The sequence below is a fragment of the Halictus rubicundus genome, chromosome 18 (genome assembly GCF_050948215.1).
Source record: "Halictus rubicundus isolate RS-2024b chromosome 18, iyHalRubi1_principal, whole genome shotgun sequence".
NCBI classification, from domain to species: domain Eukaryota; kingdom Metazoa; phylum Arthropoda; class Insecta; order Hymenoptera; family Halictidae; genus Halictus; species Halictus rubicundus.
Window position 1 is genome coordinate 2454422 of NC_135166.1, and position 15062 is coordinate 2469483.

The 15062-nt window shown below is 44.6% G+C and overlaps 1 protein-coding gene across 4 annotated transcripts in view; it reads right to left on the bottom strand.

Annotated features, from left to right (window-relative positions):
- LOC143363041 (uncharacterized) overlaps window positions 1-15062 on the bottom strand; it is a 382608-nt gene that overhangs the window by 82195 nt on the left and 285351 nt on the right. The window lies entirely within an intron of this gene.

Consider the following 15062-nt stretch of genomic DNA (forward strand, 5'->3'; position numbering starts at 1 on the left):
TTCTGAGTTTCAGCCAGAAAATATTTTTCTAATGTTTCTCCCACTCGTTTGCAACATAAATGACTACAATTCAGCGTCTAGTTCTAAGGTAACATTTTTTTATTTTAGACTCACGTCAAAGTATTAAGAGTCACTCGAATATAGCGAGGCCCTAGTGCGGTAACATTATTCGATAATCCGAGATTCCTGCGTCACGAACTATTCCAGAAAACTTAGGCGATATAGAAGTTCGTCCGAGAGATTGTTCGGCAGAGGAATCTCGGAAATGTCGTTTGCCGTGTCCAATAAAGCGTATTTCGTAGAATAATTGCAGCTGAGCTCTGAAAAATCTCGACGGAAGAATGCGGCGACAGTTGGACCGAAGGGAAATTCCGTTCGCATAAGTTCCTCGCGACGAAATCCTGCTGCGTGCAACATGGCGCGCCTATCGAGGAAATCGGAAAAACTCGTTTAGAAGACGGCGCGCTAATAACACCGGAAACTTACTGATCAACGACACCCCGGGATAATCAGCTGCAGACGCAAGTAAAGGCAAACATTAATTAACATACAGAACGGGAAACGTGTACGCGGCATTACCATCGTCTGCACGACGGGGCTCAAGTGCAACTGCAATCTAGCTGCCGGATTGTTCATTTAAGTTCCGACGATGGAATCGTTTATTTGCGAACGAGTTAGTCGGACTCGAAATAAGTGTTGGCTCCGGATGCGTTGCAACACCGTTGTTAATCCTGAACGCAAAGTTGCCAGTCAATGTTTTGTAATAGTTCACTCCTCGAATTACCGAGTCGCTCGCTCCAAAGTAAACTAATCATTTCGACGATGTTACACGCCGCTTTCGAAATGCGGCCAAATTTCAAATGGAAATTGTGCTCTTTGGAGAAAGCAGAGTTTCAAATTGCATTCAAAGACCGCGCAGTGCAGATGTCACGAAACCGCAAAAATTCACAGAAATACGGGTTAAATTTCACCTACTGGGACCAGAAAATTGTAACTTTTTTAAATATAATCCTGTGAGTCTTGGCGGGGAGATGCCGAAAACCGAAGATTCAATGCGAGGAGTTCACTGGTTCAAAAGTTATGCTTGTCCAAAGCTGATTTCGGCGTTTTTGACAGAAAAGGACGCCCTCCGTAGAGATAAAAAATTTCCTATGTTGTTAATTTCTATGGAAACCGTAAAAATTCGGAGAAAAACGGGTATGGAAGCGGTAGCGGGCGCAAGGAAGTGTAAAATAAAAATTTGTTCATCCCCTGCGTCCCTCTGGGGAGATCCGCGGAGCCAGACGATGTCGAAATGTTTCGGCGCGGGCGAGCCCGGGTTCTTTTTAAGCGAACCATCCGAAGGGACACTGCCTGTAGGTCTTCTTTCGAGAGCCGCGGGAAATCTTTCGGAGAGCAGGCGAATCTCGAAGCGCGCGGATGCAAAAGATAGAAAAGCGATAACTCCGAAGGTGAAACCGATCAGGATCGGCTGTGGTAATTGAAAGGTTCGACGGTTTCGAGGGGAGGGGGAGGGGGTGAGAACGTGCTCGTCGTTCGCCGAGAGCAAGAGAAAAAGCATGGTAGGGGTGTCGTGGGATCGTCGAGGGGGTGGGATGGTTAGACGGGGAGGCGGAATTGGATTGGTTTTTTACTAATTAAAATTTCAAACTTGACACCTGAATGTGCCGTCTTTAATGAGAAGCCGTCTGGCCGTGGGTTTCTCTCATTATTCTCGCGGGTGCCGGTTACACACTGCCACGCTGCCTAAGAGGGAAAGGGGATTCAGGAAAAGTGCTGTTCGGAAGACAAAGGACAGAAAGGACCAAGACGGGTGTTAGTCGCGCGCAGTAGTTTCCACTGCCTTCCGCGCGTGCCTCCGCTCGAATTTACTTGTTGACAGTTCGCGCATGAACAACCGCAAAATACGAGGCGCTTACTTTCTATTTCCCGAGCGGAAAACTCCTGCCCCGATGTCGCCAGCTTTCCCGCCTCGACTTTCCAAATGTCTTGCTTCCGGAGGACGCGCCACAATGCGGTCCTCCGGGAAAAATTATTTCTCGAGCGGTCCGTTCGTGGCGCATTTCTGAACGGTACCGTTGATAAAAAGTTTCCAAATGAAACGCGAAAATCTAATTTTTTAAACGCTGCTAAAAAAACGCTGTCGCGTTCGTTACCACTCGATAAAGAGACGAAAAACTCTGCGAAAATAATTCGTAGTATAGTGAATTCTCGATATATGTCGCGGGTCTTGCCAGCGACGTGTATCGTACAGGAGACATACCCGAGCCGTGTTATGGTTACCGAGGCCTCTCGAGCTTCGTGGCCCTTACAGGATATACCACACGGCACTGGGGATAATTCCGCGACGTTTATCACCGAGGCCTTGGCGACATATACGGAGAAATCACAGTTTTGCCGCGGCGGAGGGTGTGTTTGCGTTTCTTATTGAGTACAGAGTGTCACCGTAGTAAATAAAATCAATCTCGTCATTTTTATAAGGGAGTATGTACCAGCTCGGTTTGCGCAATTGTTGCGGCGAATTTTGTTTCGCATAAATACCCGAGGTCCGCTTGTCTGTGTTGCAGTTTCGTCGCGGGGTGCGAGAGGAAAGCGTCGAGCAAACCCGAGGGCGAGGGAGGACAGTATAACGTGGAAATCACAGAGCAGTACACGTAGGGCGAGGGAAACGCGTGTATACACAAAGACGTTGGGCCCCGAGACGCGATACGTATCAGCCGACACTACGGCCTTACTCAATTTGCAGGTCGGTCTTGTTGATTGTGCACGTAATGCCATTACCACGGGCGCCACCTTCGTCCCGGAATCCGTTTTCCCCGTTGCTGTTACATCGGAACAATGTATTTACTCGTGCGATACCGACAGGATTTTAGCACCAGATGAACACGATCCGCCAGACAATGCCTGCGCGTCAGATCTTTTGTCCGATCCGTGAGAATATTAAATTTCATTGCCCGAGTTTTTTCGCTCCTTTCGACGCCGAATTTCGCCGGACCCTTGAACCCTTTGTTCCGCGTTATCGCCGTGCACGAAATAAAAATGTACCGTTGACAAATTTCGTTTGAACGCTGGAAGCGTACGACACAATCGGAAGAGACCGAACCTTTTCTTGTAGAAATTATAACGACGCGTTTATTGCGATTTATATACAATTTCTGTTTGGGAATTATGGCGCTTTTGCGTTTCTGAACCGTTTGAACAGTCGACCCGACAATATTTTTCGCGCGATTGAAGTTTAAGCACGTTTGACTTACAAAACACCTGGCCGGGCATGAAGAGCGAAACAATAATGCATCGAGTAAACGTTGGACGCGGTTGCTCGAGATAAAACTGTGCATTGTTTCTGGTAACACGAAGACGAATAAATAACAGGAAAATCGGTGGAAATGAGAAGACAGTTTACGCTGTAACTGAAATTCCCAGGTGAAACAAGCGTGATACCGGCGGGTGGCGGAGGGAGGGGTAAAACTTATTGTTTCTTGCAATTTGTCACACCCACGCGTAACAATAGCGATATAAAACTGCGCGCATTTATCACTTTGTTGGAACACAATACTATCGAATTCGTATCATCTGAATACATATCCATACGATTACACGGGCTTCGTGTTGGGTCTGCCGTTAGGCTAGTTTAGTAAGTTCGTAATTATTTGATCGCTCTCCGCGAAATTACGAACGAAGAAACGGCGAAGACGTATGAAGAATTTCGTGCGGCCATTACCGCGAATCGTGCGAGGGTTCAGCAAGGAAGAGCGTTTTGAGAATAATTCATGACGCGCGGCAGTAATGAGTAAACGTCGCTGCAATAACAATCGCCGGTCCGTACGTGAAGTAATACACCTGCTTGCGACCGTCGGACGATCATGTAGTAAACGTAATTCAACGCTTGCTCAGTGAATTAACTGAATGAGGGGAGCAGCAGCGACGCTATGTATGAAACAGTGAATGGCGAGGCGAGACCGAACATACGTATATGCAGCACGGTCGAACTAGACATGCGCCGCACGTACTAGTGTAATACTACGGGCACGTGCGCCTGTTAATGAATAAATGGGGCTGCAACTAAACGCGCATACTGTCATATTAATTATTGCCGGTGAAAAGAACCTTGATTCACCGGTCGAATATTTGTTCCGATATCGCTTCCCATTCAAAACGCGCGCCAGAGGGGAAATCCCGTCGTTCCAACAATTTTCCGATCCGTACAAATTGGTAAGCGAATGGTACACAGCTCCGTTTTAATTGTCATCTTCCGTTAATACTTATGCTTGCGCTCTTTTCGAAGTTACAAGTCAAATAAACGCTTACGCGATTGCGTGAGATTTATTTGTGAATTTTTAACGTTAATTTTGTTTACCAGCCGGAAATTAAATTGTAGGTTACAACGCTTGATTGGCAGGGTCAATTTTGACCCAACATCTGAATGACTATACTCAGTCTCTATACTCGGCGTTCTGTGATTCATTTCAATAGAAAGATTATTTAAATTCGGCTCGATGGATTCACATGAAATATCGTTAAAAATATGTTTAAAAAATTGAAAAATAAATTTTCCATCGAAAACGTAGAAACTTCCCTGGGACCCCTGGAAACGCTTCCTCGCACCCCGGGTTAATCAATAAAATCATCTTTTTAGTGTCACGTGTGTCTGCATCTCGTTTTTGAGTGCGGAAAATTAGTGATTTTTTACGAGCTACGAATAGATTTACGACTAAAAGGAGCGAAAGTATTGCTTTTTTCCCTATTCTCAGCATTTGCTCACAACATCGTAATTCCGTCCATAAAACTTAATTCGCATACCGACGAACGAAATTACAGGCTTTCCAAATGAAAAAAATCCGCGGGAACAGAATTTTCCCGGAAAACAATCTCTCCCCTTTAATTCCATCTGCGCGCAATTCCGCGCCGCCGTCTAAACCGCGACAATAAAACGGTTTTACAACAACATTACACGCCGCGATTATCGTTCAAATAATTATATTCGATTAACTAGTACAATTTATTGTACGATAAATCGCCGCGTTTTAGCCGGCGGTTATTATATTGCTCATGACTGTCTCTCGTTTCGTAATTTCGCCTGTAATTGATTTCATTAACGAGCCGGCTGCCTTATTATTCATTGTCAAACAGTTGTCGAACCCTGAAAATTTCATTCGCGGTGCGTTTCGCGTTGCACAAACGCGAGTGTGTTTGACTGAAAACCAGATTTCGAGGAGAAATTATTTGAAGGGGCGAGCAGAGCAAATTTTTTGGTTTGGAAAAATCGAAATTCGTTGCGTGCACCGTTAATTTTCAATAGTTCATTCTCTCCGGCAGTTCGGCTCTCTTTTTGACCGGCTTTTTAAGGTGAATTCCGATGTTCAATAATTCCGCGAATGCTAAACGCGCTTTGCAAACATTTTTGAAAAGACAATCGAAATCGGCACGATTCTTCGCCGACTCTCTAACGTAGAACGCGATCTTCAATTTCGGCTTCCAATAATTCCAGAAATGCTTTACAATTTTAACAATACGATTAAGTCGAGTCTACACCCCCGCCAAAGAGTATTGCGTTCATCAAAAATGTTCAAACACTGTCACGCCGTTTGCAAAGACATGGACCAAGTGTGATTTCAATTTATTTTTAACAGTACCTCAAAGTCCCCTGAATCGCGAATTTCACCGTACAAAATTTGTTTAAATGACGGGACTGTGTGTTTAAAATATTCCCGACAAAAATAAACGGAAGCACAAAGCAGCAGAGGTTTCGGAAAAATTAGTTCACCTCGTTACAAATCGACGGAAGAAATGAATTTTGAATTAAGCCGAGCGCCAGTCCGAGAAGATGGCGATTCCGCGCGCAAAAATCCGAAAATCTGCTCCGCGGGCCGCAAATCCGCGAAGACAGGGGTTCGGCGGTCACCTCCGCGGGGGAGAAGAAGTTCGTCGGAGCAATAATTTTATAATTCGTGCTTGCGGATTAATCCGCAGCGGCAAAGTTCGCGAAACGAGAGACCCCCCCAAAGGAGCGAGAGGCCGGGCTACGCGGTCGAAAGGTAGGAGAGCAGAAGAAAAAACGAGAAAAAAAAAAGATCCTAGCTGGGTCTACTAATTGGGCAATTCAGTAAATCTTTGGCGAATCTTGAAATTTCGCCGGAAGTGCCGCGAAGAGTCTTTCTTGGAGAAAGAGCCCCGGAGAGCCGTGGAGAGGGAATGAAAAGAAGTTTAAGACGAGTCTGTGGGAAAGTTGGTGGCAGAAGTTGGATGACCGGGGCCTGGCTTGTACGAGGGAACGGAGAGTCGAGCAAAAATTAGTGTCGCGTAATTAACTCTGAAGAATAAATTCGCATTAAAGCGGCGGCCGGCAGCGAGAGAAAGAGAGAGAGCGAGAAAAAGAAAGAGAGGAAAAGAGAGAGCCGAATGAGAAGAACGAACACCGGGAACGAAGCAAAAATCGCGGCTGTAAAAATTAACCGTTTTAAACGTCCCGCCGAGTAACGAATGAACCTTCAGGCGCACTCTTCTTCGAGAAAAATAGGGTTGAAATGCTTGTTCAACTACTCGTACCAAACACAGCGGCGCCCATACTTTCTCTCGTTTCTTCGCCGGCCGCTCTGTTTATGTGTTACACGCGATTTGGAACTAACGGTTACGCGCCCCGTATAAATACTAATTAAAAATTACGATCGCCCGAATCAACGATTCGCCTGCCGCCGCCTGCTTAATGCTCCTCTGATCAAATTAACGCGAATCGCGTGGTCGGACAATTTCTTGAAACATTATTTAAACCTTGTTTCATACGGTAACTCAGAAGTGTGTCAATTAACCTTTCATAAAAATTACGATTATCAGAATTGTTGCTCCGTATAATCGGTGCAAACAATTATTATTTTACATAAAAATCTGTTTACCGATTTCCGTGCAACTGTGTCCGAAGGAGGCTAAGCAACGCAAAAATTTGCATTATTTGGCCTCCTGTTATAAAGTACAGCGATTTCTCTTTATATGTCGCCGTGGCCTGGATGGTAAACGTCGCGGGGTGTGCCCCCCATTTTGGGAAGCATGACTAAGGCGCACTTTCGCGGATTCAGTTTCCGAACGAACTGGTTGAGCCGCGAACTTCATAAGTACACAATGCCTTGTTCTGTTTCGTTGGCTGCTCGTCATTTAACGTCAATTAACGTCGTATCGGGTGACGTATGTAAATTGTTTAGAGTGAGCGTTTCGTCATAAGCTGGAATACCTCCGGGGAAATGTAAAATGAGGGGAGGGGTTCCGCGTTTTCCGAACTCGGCGAAGCGAGCCGAACGAGCACGCGGGAAAGTTTGAAAATCGTTAAAGGTGCTCGCCGAACGTTGTGTTGATTTATGATATATGGGAAAATTAAAAAGCGATATCGCTGTAGCCCCAACAGAAATGATAGATATTAAACGACGCGAATTAAAGTCGTTATGCATGTATTTGTTCACAACGCTCTTGCAGATGGAAGTAGAGCGTAAAATTGCTTGAAAAATTGCCTGTCCGTTCAGGAATCACATGTAAATGCAACGATCGCGATTAAAAGTTTATTAAAGGGACCGCAGATAATTAATGGCCGCTGTTCGTTTAGTTGAAAGATTATCGAGAAATACAGCGTCATTTTTGCAATTTGCAGTTCATTCGATAACTGTTACAGTAATAATTATATCGGAAAAAATACGTCACCTTTAAAACCAGGCATCGAAAATGTTGAATAACAAGTCATCTGTGTTGATATATACTTCCGAACATACTTTAATTTCAGCTGCAATATGCGAGAAAAAAGCCAGCCCGCCTAGACAAAATATATATATATACATATAGAGAATCTCGAAAACATTCTCTTAAAAATATGATCTTGAAACGAAAATATTTTTTGACAACGCGCTCGTTTTTCGATACCATGAAAATTGCATATGAAATATTTCGTTTCTGTCACAGCTGAAGGATATATGCCGGCGGCTTATTCTGGGCGAACCGCTCCGAAAAATTTCTGCCACTGCCAATATGGGAACAGAAATGTCAAAAATTCATAAAAGTATTGCCACTGCAAGCTCGTCAGAGATTGCAGCAGTTCCAGCGTTCACGTTTTTCGGGGAAACTCTAATTCAACGTTCGAGCAACCTCTGCGCGACGTAATTGAATCACAAAAAGTTGTTATAATAAAAATATCGCTTCGAATAATTATCCTTCAAATGCACAGTTTCAATGTTTCCCTTTCAACAATTCCAAGAAGCCAATTATTGCAACTGGGTAAAACGAAAAACAAGGTTGACCTTCAGGTGACCTTCATCCGTCCGCTGTAGTTTCGCCGCGAATCGGCAAAGGAAAAAGGAGTTCGGAGTCCTGATTCAGGGTCCTTTCGGTCCTGATACTCTTTCTAGGGCACCCTGGAATATCAATTTTTCGTAAAGAAAATTCAAGTATACAATAAAGAGAAAAATAGTTGCGGCCCTCCAAAAGTTAAAATAGGATTGTACACGTAAGAAAATTGCAGTCGAACGTTCCACATATCTAATCGAATATTTCGGGGATGGACCAGGGTCAATCAGCTCGGGCCCGAAGCGGCGAAGGTGGTCGCGCGACAAAATCTAAGACGGGAGTGGTGCGAGCATCGAATCGCAATTTGCCCGACTCGGTAATCCCGTTTCCGTGAAAATCCACGGTAACTCGGTTGGTAAACAGAGGGCTGGAACAGTGCCTGGCAGGTTTTTCTGTTTTCGTTTCACCCGGGGCCGGTATCTTCTCCATAAAGAAATTTCCATCGTCGAACCACCGCTCCGCGCCGCTCCGCTCCGCGCCGCGCCGCGCCGGGTGGTGCACGTGCAGCAACACTAGGAAGCACAGTCCGGGCATTGTGTACGCGGTTATCGATTCGTCGAAACTCGCCCGCACCCCTAAGTTCGCCACCCCCTCGAGCTACGCCAACGAATATCGTACATTTTCAAGGTCTGAAATACTTTCCCTGGAGAGGGAGAGAACGAGAGAGAGAGGGGAAAGAGAGCGCGAGAGTTTCGGGGAGGGGGGAAAGAGGACGACCGCGTGGTTCATGCGCACGTACACACCGGGGCCAACGCCTGCATCTTTTAGAAAGCCTCGAAACGTTTCAGGGTACACCGACCGGCCGTTTTCATGTCTGAGACGCGATAGCACGACGAGGAAGAGAACCGAGAGCCGAGATATATACCCCCGTCCAGGACCGAGAAAGATGCGAGTATGCGAGGCCCGAGGAAATAACATTCCATCTCTTTCGGCTGCTCCTTGGAAGGGGTTGAGAGACAGGGGCGAACAGGGTTGAAGAGGGTCGAAAGGGGCTGCAGGTGGGAGCAATGATACGTGCGTAGAATAGCCCTGGTGTTTTGAACTCCTTCGAGATTTAGTTTGCGAAGTAAAGGCCTCCCCCTCCTTTCTTCCCTCCTTCTTTTTTTTTCTACCAGCTCTTCCCCCACCCCTATTTTTCTTCCCACTCCTTCAATTGCTTTGGTTTCCTGCGGCTCATCTTCCGCGGTCACGTTCGATGCTCGCGTGCGCCAATTTGTCTAACGAGTATGAACACCATCAAATTTTATGCAATTTGCTTTCAATGCATTTTACAGACCGGGGAAACGAATCGGTGTTTCACGACGTTCCAACGTTATTTTTACCGAAATGAAAAATTGAAAATTGATACAAATCCACCGAAGGGTCGAGCATTATCGTCGGGTGAACTAATTTCGAGTGGAGCACTCGCGCATTATTTTTCGTAACGCTGACGAGCGCGCCGATGATCTCGGAAGTATCGTTTGTTTCTCCCCGGCGGTTTTTCATACTTTCCTCAGAAGGATCAGCAATCTGAAAATATTACCGCCGCGGCATGAGTTATCGTGGTATTTAATCACCCCCAATAAGCTCTCGCGGATCTTGCGCGCACCCCCGCGCAGTCTCCTTCGCATTCTTTTCGTTTTCCTTGCTAATGCTCGCTTCCTTTTTCCCCTGTTTTCCTCGTCAAGTGTTCGAGCGCTTCACTCGAACCACATTTTCGGCGGTTTTTCTTTTTTCCCCGGTTCTTTTTCGTCGAACGACCGGCTCCGAGGTATGGCGCTTAACGATCCTCCACCGCGTTCTTCCTGGCAAATAATTAAGAACGATCGCAAAAGCCTGGTTGCACGAAATACGATGCCGCAATCGCGGAAACTTTCCTGGAGTCGTTCGGTGTACCCGGGAAAATATTTTCCCATGCGAATCCTCTGTTTTCGGAGAGTTCCAATCGTTCCCCGCGCACAAAGCTTCCCACAGGCCTGGAATAATGATTCGCTCATAAACGACGTAAATCACAATGTGATATCGAACATTCGTTGCTTCCCCTGTCCGTTTCAATCCAAACTTTCAATTTACTATTTCATTCGTTCGTCTTTTAATTTATGATTACATTCGTTCATCCATATCTCACGGATTTTTAATTTGTTATTTCATTCGTTCCTCTTAATTCAAATTTTTAATTCATACCTTTCCATTCAAATTCTTAATTCACATTCTTACGGATTCGTTTCAATCCAGATCTTTAATTAATTATTTCACTCGTTCCTTCAGATTGAAACTTTTAATTCATAGTTTTACAAGTTCGTCTTCTTCCAAATTTTTAATTCACAGTCTTATGGAAATTAATTTGAAACTTTCAACGACGGATTGGTGGATTCCAATTTTCAGAAATGAGTAATCCTTGTGTTTCGGGAGTATGTCTAGCGAGGATAGCAATAATACTCCGAGGCCAATGGTTTATTAGGTATAGGTATTCAGGACCGTTCAAGATCGAGATCCGATTTTCGTATTCCGGAGTGGTTTTAGCAACGACCGGGCACAAGAGAGAAATCTAGCTTTGTGGAATCGGACAACACATATTGAAGGGTCGTTTTCGGAAACGCTGGTCTCATCGAAAACGAAGAGGATACAGACAAGGGCTTTCTAAAGGGAGGAAAGTGGATTTTGCAGGTACGTCGCGTCATGACAGGATTTCTGGGGAAATCGGCGCGCCAATTGCCGTCTGGGGAGTTTGGCTCGAGTAAACACGATCTTAAGATACATGTTCGAAGTGGTCTCGTGTCTAGTCGGCGAGAGCACTCCGCGCATTTTTCCACCTTCGAAATCAACGCGAATAAATTCAATTTCTCCGGCGATTCTTTCTCCAAAATTTCCCACCCGAATCGCGTCAAAATAATTCAAAATGAAAAATCCCTATCGAAACGAGTCGAAACTTTCAATTAATAGAATGAAAATAATAAATTAAAAATCTGTAGAAAATGAACGAACGAAAAATCTGGACGAAGCGACAAATACAAAGTGTCGATTAAAGCGAACGAGTGAAATAATAAATTAAAAGTCTGCGGAAAAGGGACGAACGAAATGGTAAATTATGAATTAAAGCAAACGAGCGAAACGGTGAATGAAAAATCTAAACGAGACACCGAATTAAAAGGCGAAACAAACTAAGCGTCCGCATTAAAACGAATTCCCGAATGGAATGAATAAAATAAGCGAAAGTGAATTTAAGGAATGTTCAACCGAACGAGTATGATACACGCGAGCGATCGAGGCGCGCATAAAAGACGATGCTTTATCCGGGAATCGCGTAATCGTTCCCTGAATTTCGTGATCGTAATTGGGGGTTGCGTTTCGGGTGGGAAAAAGCGTAAAGAAAAATTGATTACCGATTTGCCGCGGGTTCGGAAACAGGATGTTACGGCGTAGGTAATCGAACGAAGGGCGGTCGATAGGGTGGGGAAGGGAGGAGGGATCGCGGCGGTGCCATTGAAAATGTAAAAACATTTCCAGGCCGTCGGCGATCTATGGGCAAAAAACAAGCGCAACACGGTATAGCCCGGTTCCTCCCGCGTTTTACATTCTTCGCGGGAATACAGATATTTCGGTGAAATCACATTTGTCGATTGTAAATCCAGTGTTCCGCTGATTTTGCAATCCCTACCGTTCTCGGATGGGTATTCCGTTCAGCCCGCCCGGTCCCACAGGGTCACCCGGCACACGCTGGCTTCTCTTTCCCTCTCCCGCCCAATCGACAGATGGAGGATCCTTCGCAAAAGTTTACGCACCGCCGGAATAGACGGCTGAATTTCCCCAGCGAATTGCGCGCGTGTACGTATACGTTACTGGGTCGATCCCCGGGAGGCGTTGTGGAAATGTCAGAGTCAGTGATTCAAGTGGAATCAAATCTGGTTCCCGGGCGAAGAATAAGGGAAATGTCGCCATGAAGAACCCCGAGCCCGAGCCCGAGCCCGAGCCCGACCATCGCCGACATCGCGAAACTACAACTTTAACTACCGAAAAATTCCCCGAGACAACTTTTCCCGACGCCGTGCGACGTCTCATCGAAATTCGAAACTCGACAACTCGGTTCTACACACGTTTGTTGGCTGGACGGTCCGAAGGTATGTTCGCAACATAATACTCAACATAAATAGAAAATATATATTTTTTAACACTAGATTTACGGAACACTAAAAATGACTATTTTACATTTCCTTATAAAAATAACATGAATATATCTATCAAAATCTGTAACCATTTTTTAAATAATATATACCTAGAGAAGTCAATTTGCTAAATAATTCCTCACGGATCCATGTTTGCAATCTCAATATTCGTGAATTAAAAATATTAGAATCCGTGATTTTGACGGGTCCCGTGAATCTAGTGTTAAACAGTAGAAAATAAAATAGTATATAATTAACGCTCGCGACACTCTTTATCCTGTGAGCGAACAAGAACCGAAAGATTCCCGGAAAATTGACAGATAACTGTCGGGCACCGTTGGCATAGGTCGACAGGATGCGCTCCCCGGAACGAAGCGAGACTGATCAGATTCTTTTATGTATACGGACGAACATAAGTTATTCAGGTTCGACGCCCGAGCCCGTATAAAATTCTCTTTTCGGCGAGCCTGTTATCGGTTTTACGAAAAATAAAGCCTTCGGCTACGAGCCACCTTGAAATTTGCCCTATAGCGTTCGGCGCTTGTAACAAACGCATGCGAGTCCCGTGGTCTTTCTGGAACGGAGTGAGTCATGCTGTTCGCTATCTCGTTCGTGGAACGTTGTCGTGGTAGTGGAAACGATGTCATCGATACTTTCCAATGAAATCTATCTAGGGAACTGGAAGCAGTCGTTTCATCTTCGAAGTTTCTCGTCCTGCGATGAAGAGAGAGAGAGAGAGAGAGAGAGAGAGAGAGAGAGAGAAACCGGAGGCATTCGATATTCGACGTAAGGTGCCGTGAAACACTTTCAAGTGAAATTACTATCAGAAGGGAAGTTGCTTGCGCGAAACGTTCGTAAAGCGAATAAAATTGCTCTTAAAGTAATTACTTCTTCCGTTTTACACTCGCTTAATGTTCCCGGCGGTGTTTAAAGGCGGCGAACTTTTGAACGCGTATGGCAATCCCCGTAATTGCGTTTAATCGAGCGCGACGACGCACACCGTGTACAAACATTCGCCTATTATACCGGAATAAGCATATTTCGCCGGTCTTCGTAGATTCGCGATAAGGTAGAGTGACTACTTTACCGTCAAAAAATGGTTTCACGCGCCTCAAGTTTTCGTCCTTATATAAGGATATTTTATTGCTGGTAAAGGGCTCGTTCGAAAGGGGAAGGTTCAATCTAGTACGCGCTAGTCAGGAGCTGCCTTCTTCAAGGTTTTATATCGACGAAATAGCGAACGTTTCCCGACAACCAAAACGGGAAATTATTGTGAACGATTTGAACGGTCCTTTCCTAAAGAAACGACGTATGGTAAATGTAAGTAATAGATGTGAATAATAATTTCTATACGGTAATAGTTACCATCGACGGCTAATAAAAATGAAGACTGCTCATACTAGATTAGCTTCTGTTAGAGACAAGTCCGGACTGGGTAGAAATAGGGAGACTTTGAGGTTAGGTTCGTGCTGCGCCATGTTCTTGTTCTTACTGACTCCTCCCGCGCGATTTCCACTCACACCGCCATCGTACGGCAGATGGCGCTGCCGTCTGTAAGCCTGAATAATATTTGGTAATTTATTTATTACTTGTAAACAATTATTTAATACCTCGTTCCGTATTAATCCATTTCAACGTTACATCATTCCTCACGTGTATTATGTCAGTACTATTTGCAGTTTCGCGTAGCTAACAAAGTGGTGTGCCAATAAGTATCTATACACCGTCTCTTTATCTAGAATTTGCTTTTACCTCAAAATTATCTAGTACTATATTCTATTCGTGATAATTCTTCAGACCTGCGAGAGTAGATTTTTCAGTCCAGAGTCACACATTTCAGTTCCGGAAACTGAAAATTCCAAAACCGGCCGTGACAAGTTTTATTTGTTCGATTCGCAGCAATATGTTGTTTGTTTTTTTAAATCTGGAAAAAATTACACACGCATTCCCTCTATTTCTTTGTAGATTGTACAATTATACCATACCATTAACAGTACTACTTTTAAACAGCGTTTAGCACAGAAATAATGATCCACGGTAACCGTGTTCCAAAGTCGAGCTACAACACGAAGTTCACCGAAATAGCGACATAATTATGCTCGTAAAATCATCTTGCGTTCGATAATTAATACTTGCATACACGTAACGACTTCGACCCGACAGTTAGGAACACAGCCATTCCTGGGAATATCGTACAGTCTACAATTATGAAATATAATTTTGTTGTTTGAATAACGGAAGCGAACTTAAATCAAGGTGGAAGAAGCACGAGGAGGGAGTCAATTATGCCGGCGTACGTTGCGTTCAACGCTAATGACTTAATTAACGGAAAGAATAAATATCAGTTTGAAAAAACGTGACAAAAAAAACTGCTTGCTCTCGTGGGAAGGTATTCCTCCACTTTCTCTATTCGGGAAATCACAAATCCTTGAAATTGCCTAATCGCTTCTGGGTCGAGTAGAATCGTTTCAGCGTCAAACGAGGGCTTAGGGGAGGAAGATTTGCTCGCTAATTGCTGCCTCGCGAGTTTTCTGGCTTTTGTAACATAGTAAAAACTCCACGGAAAACCAAGGTACCCGTACACAGTCGCATCATTAACAT